The following is a 9,791-nucleotide window of genomic DNA, read 5'->3' on the forward strand; positions in this document are numbered from 1 at the left end:
AGCTAAACAAGATAACAAGGGGGCGTGGCTAATCTGAAACACCTGGGGAGACTAATAAACATGAAAAGACAGGGGAACACAGACTGACATCAGAACATAACCCCCCCTCTATGGGCAGCTCCTGACGCCCATCAAATCCGGAAACACAGTTCGGGAGGGTGGTGGAGCGGAGGCGTACCCGGTGGAGGGATGGAGGGCCAAGTCCGCACAGGGAACGGGACCAGGGAATGTGGGCTGAGCTGGGCCATGGAACGAGGGTGGACCTGGGCCATGGAATGGAAGAGGGCCTGGAGACTGAGTGAGGACTGGTGGCCAGGGGAAAGCAGGCTACGCAGGCAACCAGGGCGGAGCAGACGGCCATGGAGGTGAAGACCCTTCGGGCGGCCATGGAGGTAAAGACCCTTCGGGCGGCCATGGAGGTAAAGACCCTTCGGGCGGCCATGGAGGTAAAGACCCTTTGGGCGGCCATGGAGGTAAAGACCCTTTGGGCGGCCATGGAGGTAAAGACCCTTCGGGCGGCCATGGAGGAGACGACCCTTCAGGCGGAGACGACCCTTCAGGCGAAGGCAACCATTCAGGCGGCCAGGGCGGAGATGACCCTCAGGCGGCCATGGCGGAGACGACCCTTCAGGCGGCCATGGCGGAGCGGCCTCCATGGTCCAACCGCAGGACATACTGCCCCCCCCCCCCCCCAATTTTCTTGGAGACAGCTACGGAGTCATAGGTTGGAGCAGGCACCGGCTCAGGAACAGACACCGGCTCAAGAACAAGCACGTCGGCCGCCATCTCTGGTGAGGGCTGAGGTTCTGGCATGCCGGTGGCCATCTCAGGTGAGGGCTGAGGTTCTGGGGTGGAGACAGGCTCAGGACTGGGCAGAATCAGCGGCGGAAAAGTCTCTGTGCTGGACGGGACCAGCGGCGAAGGAAGCTCTGGACTGGACAAGACCAGCGGCGAAGGAGGCCCTGGGCAGGACCAGCGGCGAAGAGGGCTTTGAGCTGGGCAGGACCATCACAGACTCTGGCTCGGCAGGCATGACGCTTTCAGTCTCAGGCTCGGTGGGCATGACGCTCTCAGTCTCAGGCTCGGCAGGACTGGCGTGAAGCGTGGGCTCGGCTGGACTGGTGTGAAGCGCGGGCTCAGCTGGACTGGCGTGAAGCTCGGGCTCGGCTGGACTGGCGTGAAGCTCGGGCTCGGCTGGACTGGCGTGAACAGTCTCTGGATCGGCAGACGTGAAGTGAACAGTCTCTGGATCGGCAGAAGCGACATGAACAGTCTCTGGATCGGCAGAAGCGACGTGAACAGTCTCTGGCTGGACAGGCTCAGGCTGGAAGGGCTCGGGAGCGATGGTTCTCTTGGCAGCACGAGCTGACATCAGTGGGGAATCAGCCACGCTGGAAACAAGTCCTGGATGGCCATAGACCATACTTGCCAACCTTGAGACCTCAGAATTAGGGAGATATTCAAAGGGGGGGGGGGGGGGGGGGATATAATTCATTTATTTCTACATAATTTATACATACATATTATGTACAATAACAACAACACTCCTGGAGTGTATAATCTGTAATAGCTACGTAGATTATAGGGTAAGATCCCAGTAATTCCATGGAAATAAAAAGGCTTCCTTTTACAGTACAGTTTCACTTTACTTACTGAGAATGTGCAACGTGATCTCATGAGAATACGTGTGTATTTTTACGTAAAGTGTAATTCTACCATACGTACATTTACTTACGTTTTATACACACAGAAACGTATAATACTGACGTATTTACAGCACTAAAACGTAAAATGTTTACGTGTTAACAGCACAAAAACGTAAATTATTTACGTATGAACAACTCTACCGACGTACATATTTGTACTCTTATTTATGCATATTAAAATCGTGGCATTAATGTTTTGACTCTATTGCATTCAAATGTCTTATCAATTACGTTTTCAGTCGCATTTATGCAGTTTACTCAATAAATAGACTAATAACATTTCGCTCTGTTCGTGCCTTCTGCTGCAAACTCGTTTCGGAGGATTAGCCTACATGCAGTTAAACAAGAATACACTTTAAAACCTTAAAAATACCTTATTTAATCGTTTAACCATTGCAATATTTAGTTTATTTACAGTGAGACAAAATGCGTTTTCTCCAATAGAACAATAATACACCAAAACCCAACATAAATTCACAAAGACATCAATTTTATTATACTTGATATAATCCAAATCTTTAGAATCCATACGTTTGCAAGAAAGAGATCCAAATTCAGCCCTTTATCCAGTGAATGATCTTCATCTCCATTTCACAGGCTATCACAGCAGTGCAGTCCGTAACTGTCAAATCCCGCGCTCGTGATGAATTCAAATTCAAAAATTGCGCCCTCAAGAAGCGTTACGACATGTTTTACGGCAGTGATATCAAACGCTCATTGGCTCTCGCCTTTTCGTCTCAGGGGGGAAGGAAGTCGACCGGAAGTTTAAGTCGGCCGCGTGCCGCCATCTTGTAGCAGAACTTCACCTGCAGTTAGCATCCCATTGACTCCCATTCATTTTGGCATCACTTTGACACCGAATAACTTTACATCTGAGGCGTTTAAAGACTCCATTTGTCCATTATTTATTTCTAAAGAAACACGACAATGTATAAAATGCTCCATTACCTTGTAGCTTATGTTATGGCCCCGTAGAAGCAGTTTTTGTAAAAGTAGGCTAATGATTGCGTCATAACCACGCGACTCTCTGTCGCACAGTAGAGAGATTACCGTATGGACGGGAGGAGAAGCTCGCGGGCAATCGGGGGGACGTGGAGGCAAAATGACAATATAATTATTCAGAATACCTAGCAAAAGTTGCTCCTGCTCCAAGCTCATGGACAGCTCCTACTCACACTCTCCGTCTCTGCAAGATTCGGAAGGGAATGATTCAGATTTCTCTTGGCACAGCTACTAGAAGACAGACGGGTTGCTCACGTGGTCCGTGTAACGCTTTGCTCGGTTTGAGTCTGTGCGTCAGGAAAGAAAGTGCTAAGAAATCGCTAAAAATGGGCTTCACTTGTCTCAATTGAGTTCCAATGGGGTCGCTGTGTCCATTTCTTTTACTGTCTATGGTTCGTCTATGTTCGTCACAGATTGCGACATGCCATATTTCAGTCGGTAAACTACATTTGAAATGGAGAAGCGCGCGCACCTTCACACAGAGCGAAGCCGGATTAACATTTTCATGGATTAATAATTTAAATTCTGCTCTGTACCTAATTCAAAACTATTATATACTGAAAGAGAGGACTGTGACTGCAACACATCGTCATGTGAACGACATTTGGTACCGGTTTTGACATTTTAGCAATAAATAAATTATTGTGATTACACTTATGTTGTTTTTCTTCATAATTATAGCCTATGTAGTTTTAAGAAATTGTTATGGTAGGTTTAGGGGTAGGAGTAGGATTAGCTGCTAAAAAAAAATCTTTTAATGCTATATTGTTAATAAAATTGCCATTTCCCTACACTCGGTACGTTTTATCCTTTTTATATTCAGTATAAAATGGGTAGCAGTAACGTTATGTTTAGGTTGGGAGTAGGGTTAAGGGATCTTCCATTTATCTATAAAATGGTAAAAGGTAAATTATACAGATATCTTAATGATATGAAAGATTCGTAAATATTTAACGTTTTGTAGCTGTAAAAACGTAATAATGTTACGTTTAATTTTTGCAGATACGTCCATATCATACGTTTCAGCATCTATCCAAACGTACAAAACGTAGGCTACGTTTTCTATCTTTGAAAATTATGTATTAATACTATGTATTAACAATGAGACCAGGCTGGAATGTTTTAGTTAAGTTGCAGAACACACATGGTAAAAGTTTGTGCTTTCAAAAATGTTTAAGCAGTAGCAAAGGATGTGGTAAGAGTCTGGTAATACAATGGAAATAAACAAGGCTTCCTTTTACAGTACAGTTGCACTTTACTTACTGAGTAAATTTTCATGTTTTCCTTGGTAACGTTGCAGGACATACGAGGTAAAAAAAAAAAAAGACAATGGAAAAGGGAATGATCAGATTATATGGTACAATTCCGGTAATACCATGGAAATAAACAAGGCTTCATTTTACAGTACAGTTTCACTTTACTTACCGAGTAAATTGTCATGTTTTCCTTGGTAACGTTGCAGGACATACGAGGTAAAAAAATTTGACTATATGGAAAAGGGAATTATCAGGTTATATGGTACAATTCTGGTAATACCATGGAAATAAACAAGGCTTCGTATTGCACTTTACTTACTGAGTAAATTGTAAAAACATCTGCAAGAACATACCCAGTATTTAAGATGTGCCATGACATTAGGGAAAACTGTTCCTGCGGGGTAGTTACCAGGTAAGTGTAAGGTAAATTATTTGATAAACCCTCTATAAATGGGTGTAGCAATGAACAACAACTATGTAAGACAAGGTAATTTATTGGAAACTACTGTCTTAATTTCAAGATAGTAATAAATAAACATGGACTGTTACCAACATAACCCTAGGATAACTACAAACCTAACTTGAATTGATGGGTAATACTGGAGGTGTTTCTAAAAATTGGCTGCCTACATTCTAAGGAAGTACACAATTAAATCTGAGTTATTACCAACCTAAACAGGTAACAAGTACACAGTACTTTGTTGAGTTGATATTTAACAGTGGTGTTTTTTTTTTTTCCTGGTAGTTTCTCTGTAATTGCATACTAATCACCTTAAGTAATTACACACTAAAATACTATAATTTACCATATGCTTACCAGGTAAATACTTATTAATTAGTTTGTAGTTTCTCTGCATTTACATACTTGTTACCTGTGGTAATTACCAATAACCAACTATAACTTACCATATATTTACCCGGTAAATACCTAGTAATTAGTTTGTAGTTTCTCTGCATTTACATACTTGTTACCTGTGGTAATTACCAATAACCAACTATAACTTACCATATATTTACCAGGTAAATACCTAGTAATTAGGGGACTGTAAAAGGAAGGGTTACCCACTCGCTAACTTCCCTCTGTCTCATTCACTCGGATGTACGTCACTGCTTACGTTGCACGAGTGCCCACTACTGGCGGAAACTGCCATATGCTAATGCAACTTTGACTGTCGGGAAGAAGTCTGCTGCGGGCTCAGCAAAAGTGCGCATCGAGGGCGCATACCGCCCGTAAATGGGGTCGCTCACGAGCACCGTTCTGAGGCCTAAAATGACAAATGGGACACCCTACGGTCTCACAGACTTAACAGACACGCGCATGCGGCAGCCATTGTAAGGCCGAAAGTGCATATGAAGTGTGCCATTAGGGACAGGGCCCATATAAACTTCCCTTGTCCACTTCACAAAGTGGAACGCACTTCAAAATGGCGACAGGGATTCCCCCGAGGGGAAGTGCTTAGGGAAGATTGCAAGTGCATGTCTAAAAGAGGATTTTATTCACACTAACGTTACTATTGAATTCAACGTATCAGCGCTCGGATTCATTTCCATGGTGCTGTCAAGTACGACTTGCTGTCTGTGATGTAAACTAAATGCTATTGACTATTTAAAAAGGGGGAGAACCCTTTCAATATGTCCCACCTTAGCTTCCTGTTTCAGTGGAAATTACGTCAACGCATCATACAAAGTTAAGAGTTTCAAGGCACTTCAGTGGGCCTCTAAACATACCAGGGCATGTCACATAACCTGTTTTCTGGAATGCCCCAGCACACAACATAACACAATATACACTATTATAATAACAAACAATTAAATAACCACAGAATGTACCACTATGGCCATTTACACACCCTGAAAGGTACCTCAGTTTTTGGAACCAAAGGTTGAGGTTAAAAATAAATAAATAATGAATTTAATTTAATTAATTTTGAGATTATACAGGTTTACATTACAGTTTTTTTACGATTGCTATGACAGATTTCTCAATACTTTTGACAATTTTCCAAAACTCTTAACACAGTTAGCACTACATCCGTCTGTGTAAGCTATACTATTAACACATTTCTTGTTGATTTAACACAAAATGCATACAATTAACACAAATTTAAAATGCTTGAACTTCTTTTACACACAAGCTCAAACAAGACCAAAACAATGGATTTTTACTGCCAAATTTACCAATGCTTTAACACTGTATGTCAGAACAGATAACACCATGTTCTAAACCAAACCTTACAGGCTAAAGTCAAGGTAAACAGCTGTTTATATTGTGAATTGAAACACAAATATATCCCCTGTATTTTATTCCATTACTAGTGAGAAACAGCTGATTGAAGTTATGCAAATACTGTATGGGACAATGTGGCATTCCACCATTCCCGTGCAGTCACAGCCTGGTTTGACGCCCATCAGAGGATGATGTCCATTTTCCTTGCCCCTTACTTCCCTTTCCTCAACCCCCAATGAGGAGTTTTCTCAGCCTGGAGATGAAAGTTTTTGACCATCGTCCACAGGACCAAATGTCCCTCCTGTATGCAAAAGATGCTGCATACCAAGACATCACAGCTGAACACTACCAGGATAAGGCAAGCCAAAAGATTCTTCCCAAGATGCCTTGCCAGGGAAGATATCAGGTGTGATGTGGATGAGAACGTGAAAAAATGCAGAAGACCGCGCAGATTAGAAGATGTCTTTTTCTGTTTGTATATTTTGTATTTTCACATACAGTAATACTGTAAATGGCAGCTATATTGCATATTTTTGTTATCTTGCAGAAATGTCCTGTTGCAAATAAAGCCGTTACTGCAGCAATTCTGTCTCTGTTTTCTTTTTTTCATAAACCATACATTCTATAAAGCTACTCTAAGAAGGGTCATTTATTTTGTTGTATTGAATTTCTGCTGCAAAAAAACAACAACAACAAAATTCATGCATTTACATTACAAACAAAACAAAAATGTAGAGAGACTTAAAGGAGTCATGACCTCATGTTACCTTGGATACCCAACGCTCTATTATAGTCTTTCAGGCACTTCTAAAAAAAAAAAAGTGGAAAAAAAATAAACACAGAGCTCCTCAGACCCTTATTTCTAAAGGCATTATTGTTTCGCGAGATCTGATGCGATGTTTTGGCTGTCGTGGACGGTCATTATAATAATGCAAATGAGGGGCGCTTTGATTGGTTGCAGGAAGGAGGGGGGTTGACAGCGTTGCATGCTCGTAGTTTCTTTTGCCCTTGATCAGTGAGGCGATACACAGCGCGGGCGCCTCCGCATTTACGCGTGTATTGAGTGTGCGCTTCGAGCACAGGATAACGGCTGACAGGACAAGAAAGTTTTTCTGAAGTGAAAGACTTTATTTCAGCGTACACTAATGTCACTGTCTGGTAGTTCCTATTGTGCTGGGGTTTCTGAAGTAGTCATAATTCATCTCTCATAACATAACATGCTCTAAACACGCACGCAGAGTGGAAAAGGAAGAGCGGGGGCGCGGGGAGCAGAGCGCAAATTTGAACTATATCGATATATGCGATATGGTCTAGCAAACAGTTTTAGCCACTGACCATGGACTCCTCACTACTGTTGTGTAAAACAAAGTGGAAAGATGTGGATAGCATTCGTAGAGTCCATTCACCGTGTTTATCTCGAAGCTAACGTTACATACTTAACACAGTCTTACCGTTTCAATTTCAGGCAGGTCTCTGATGGTGGGGATGGCACCTTTTCCCAAACGGAGCTTCGAGGCCAACTTCGCATGATATTGTCCCAAATTACTAAATGAATCCTGTGTAAAATGTTTAGCGCAGACACCAAACGTTAGGCCGGTTGAAAGGGTTGTTGGGACAGCGTCATTAAAAATGAATTTCATCCACTGATCCCTGATAGTTTCGTCCGTTTTGGGTAGAGAAAACACATTAGAATGCTGTTTATGGCAGTCAACCACAGAGCAACGCAGGTGTGCACTTGGTTTCTCCATCTTTCTTTGCCGAATGAATATGAGGGGGAGAGGGGTAGGGCGTGGCTTCCTGCTGCGCTGTCCATATATGGCATATCCTCCACCGTCGTGACGTCAAGCCAGGGTAGAAATCAAAATCTCGTATTTGAGTGCGCGTGCACGTGGGATATTTTACAAACCATGAGGTAAACAAACGCTTCACTTTTAAATATCGGCTTCCCGGCCAGTGTATAATCGTTAGGCAATCATAACATACATTGATTCTCGTGGAAAAATGCAAAATGTGGGTCATGACACCTTAAAAAAAAAAAAAATGCAGTGCAAAACACAATCTATGATCAATACAATATACTGTCTGTTGTATAAGGGCATACCTGACACATATAAAATAATGCAGTTTCTGTAATTTCAGCTGATGATAGTGTTTTTATTGTTATTGTGTTATGATTGACTAAATGTTCCTGCTGGAAGAGAACATGTGTTAGTGTTTTGAATAATTATTTGATTTTGAAACATGTTTGCAGTGTTTTGGTAGACATAGTGTATTGTGTTAGTGTGTTAGTGTATTATTGTATTTTGAAAATTATTTTTGCCATTTAGTTTACAAATGTGTGATTTTGAGCATGAAATTAACCGTTTTGCCAATTGTATGTTTTAGGTGTGTTGGTGCGTTAAGAGTTTAGGAAACTTGTTAAATGTATTGAAAAAACTGTCATAGCGATTGTAAAAAACTGTAAGCAGGTAGGTGCTAAGCTTGGTAAGTTTTAACAATATGTATACCAGAAGTTTCTTACAGATGCTCATTTTTGTACTGTAGGTACATGCATTTCTTGGTATATTATAACAAAGTAAGGTAAATATTATTCTATTGTGTCAGGCAGGACAGATATATGAGAGCAACATGTCGACTTCATTAGCAATGATAACAGGATCTGGGTGAAGATCTTCACGTAGATAGTGACAGGACGTCATCTGCCAGACATCGAAGTAGATTATTCCATTTATATCTCGGAACATCTCCTGCATCACTGTATTTATCTGTACTGTATACCAATCACTCTGAAAAATATCCTGTAACAAAACAGATCAGTAGCAGACAATACTATAAGCATTAATATTAACTTGATTTAGACAAACTACATTGTTTGTATTTTCTACAAGAAACAGTGACTACGTTTACATGCAGCCAATATCCGGGTTATGGTCGGGTTAGGGTCACTATTTGGGTTTCTGAAACATTCGGAATAACCCGTTTACATGCGTGAGCAGAGAGAGTTACTCCTGTATACATGGAATTTGTAATCAGTTGGCAATATCCCGATGTAAACGGCGACGCACGGTTAGCGTCAGGACGTACGGACAACCTTAAGACGCAATATGCGACATTTCCGATTCTTCTTCCTGTATCCAAAGACATAAACAACAGCAGCAGCACCCGGATAATGAATAGTTCGGGGCAGATAGCGATCTCCTTTGTTTGCGCTTTCCTTCTCGCTCCAAAAGTGTGTTGCTGTGCTGCGTCTCGCCATGTTAACCTCTACTTCTTGTTTACTTCCGGTATACTGCACGCGGGTTTTTGTATGCGCCGTCTCTACTCAAAAGACCAAGATTCCTTGCGAATAGAACATGCGCAGAACACAAATCAATGTTCCTTTTGATGGGCATATGCCGATACGCGTTTACATGACCAAATATTCGGGTTAGAAAAGGGGTACCCCAGGGGTAATATCCGGGTTTTTAAAAACCGGGATATGAGCATATCCGGGTTTTTGCCGGTGTTTACATGGCCGTGCGCGACCGGGTTATTGCTAATATCCCGGTTTTGAACGGGTTATTGGCTGCATGTAAACGTAGTCAGTGATGAGTAGGTTAC

Source organism: Rutilus rutilus (assembly GCF_951802725.1).
Source record: "Rutilus rutilus genome assembly, chromosome: 24".
Taxonomy (NCBI): domain Eukaryota; kingdom Metazoa; phylum Chordata; class Actinopteri; order Cypriniformes; family Leuciscidae; genus Rutilus; species Rutilus rutilus.